The following is a 2,500-nucleotide window of genomic DNA, read 5'->3' as shown; positions in this document are numbered from 1 at the left end:
TTAAATTAGTGTACACATGAAGGATGTTTGGAGACTGAAGGTGGGCTGAGACATTTATATTGTATATTAAATATTTATATATCAAGCAAGTTACAAGGAAAAAGTCTGCCTGGCTGTTCACATTGCATACACAATGCAGATTATAATCATAAAACCTGATAGTATTATCTATCAGTGATTAGAAATCATTTATTCCTTCTCCAGCATTCCACACTGTCATTCTTAAGTTGAAAACCAAATGGAATGAAATAAAATACTAGTTAAGAGTGTTCTCATAATACAAATCTTACAGTTGTTACACTTGCTTATACAGTATGAAGCCTAAGGTATAAATTTAGATAAACTGCATTTAAACAGAATTGTATGTGTTCATTTATAAAATTTTTAGAGCATCCTTCTTCTTTGCAGTGAGATTTGTTGCTTGAACAATCCTAGGGGAAAATACTTCATCTAGGAAAACTCTATAGCAGCATATTAACATTATGGTCATCTTCCTATAGTGCAGGAAAGGAGTCCCTATTAGGAAAATATTTAGGTTTAAGCTATACTTTAAATATGAAATGACTTTGGAACAGAAAAGTAATGTTAAGCAAATAACTAACACCATAAATAAATAAAACAATAAAATGCTATCAAATTTTTGCTCAGGAACAATTTAAAGTGATTTTCTTTACACTGTTTTTGTTCAAATGAAACTTTTTGCATTTTGTTAATCACATTTTGGTTTGATTCCCTGTTGGCTACTATTCTGTTCACCTATTGCTTTATAATACAATGTCTAGTAGACCCCCCTCCCCCCTTCTTTGTGCCCCTGTTTCACTTCTCTCAACCATCCATAGTTGCAGAGTGAGTGAGGCATCCTGCTTACATCCATCTTTCCTTCCACATATCCATCTTCCTATCTTCTAAGCTATTACTATTAGCCAGCTGCCTCTCAATACACACATACACATGCACAAACTGTCACAGAGAGAGAGAGAGAAGGAGAGAGAGAGAAAGAGAGAGAGAGAGAGAGAGAGAGAGAGGGGGGGAGAGAGAGAGAGAGAGAGAGAGAGAGAGAGAGAGAGAGAGAGAGGCCTTACTTCTGTCAGTAAAATTTTGTCCCTTTCCCATACTGTTGCCCCGTGAGTGGGGGGCAACACAGGGGGTGGGGTGGATTTCTCAGGACACCATATGTTCCTTTCTCACATCTGATTCCTACAAAATGTGCATGTATGTCATCATGGGGAGGTGGAAGGAGGGGTGATTGTGTGCTAATGTGTGCCGTGTGTTGCTGACATCTGGGAAAAATGTTTTTGACTAAGAAAGAAGCATTTACATGTGTGAATTCTGCTGGCGCAAATAATACAGGAATATGTCAACACACTTTATAATTACTGAGTGATTGTTTGGTTCAACAATCAAATCAAATGTAACCAATCAAACATGCTATAACATGGAGTCAAAATTCAGCCGTGTTTATAATTAACCCAATATGTAAAACTACTACATGAAGACCTCCAAAAAAAGAATCTAACACATACACACACACACACACACACACACACAAACACACAAATATATACTGTATGTGAGTGTGTGTGCGTGTGTGTACAGTATGTGTGAGAGAGAGAGACTGCTGTACACCTGACATATACAGTTCACCTGCTGCCTTGAAAAAGTGATTAAACTTAACTTAAATACCTTGAAAATGCACTACTTATTTATATTCTCGAATTCAAAATCCAGTAGCTCTCGTGGCATTTGGAAAGAGAAGAAATACAGGCCTTATGTGTAACCTTATGTGTTACTGGGTATAAAATAACATTCCATATAAAAGTTGTCAATTGCTCACTGCTGTGTGTATTTTTTTGTAATTTTAGTGTTGAAACATTTTGAAAATTAAAATATTTCAGGTTTGATAAAAATAAATGAATGAATGAATGAATGAATGAATGAATGAATGAGTCAATCAATCAATCAAACAATCAGTCAGTCAGTCAGTTAAATTTGGAATCAGTCAAACATTTGGAATGACAAACAAAAAATATACAGTAATTGTTCCCTCTACTAAGAAAAGACATATGCCAGATGCTCTCATTTGGACAGAGACTTTTATGGTCTTTTGTGATCTGTAAAATCTGCTGGAGTACTTGAACTAGTGTAACCTCGATTTCATTCAAAATTGTTTGTCTCTGTGGGAAAGACCCATCCACTTTTAATCTTTTCATTTCTCTATACTCTCTTTTTCCTCTAAGCTTCTTCACTCTCATAGAATTGTATGTATGTCATTTACAAATATATGTAATACCTTAAATTATTAGCAGTAGAAAGTAGAATATTATCTTTTATCAGTAGATGTGTGTACATGTGGAAGTTTTCTCAGCTAAAACAAAGGTTTAGAGAAAAGCTAGGTAGTGCTAAATCCAAAATATGGAATAAGACAAGTAGAACTAGTGCTAAGCAGTGGACCACTGCGTATATTGTGCAGGGAGTTTAATAAGGAGATTCATCAGGACTT

This window comes from Tachysurus vachellii, chromosome 8, assembly GCF_030014155.1.
Source record: "Tachysurus vachellii isolate PV-2020 chromosome 8, HZAU_Pvac_v1, whole genome shotgun sequence".
NCBI classification, from domain to species: Eukaryota; Metazoa; Chordata; class Actinopteri; order Siluriformes; family Bagridae; genus Tachysurus; species Tachysurus vachellii.
The sequence above is the reverse complement of the archived record's forward strand: the minus strand, read 5'-3'. Positions refer to the sequence as shown.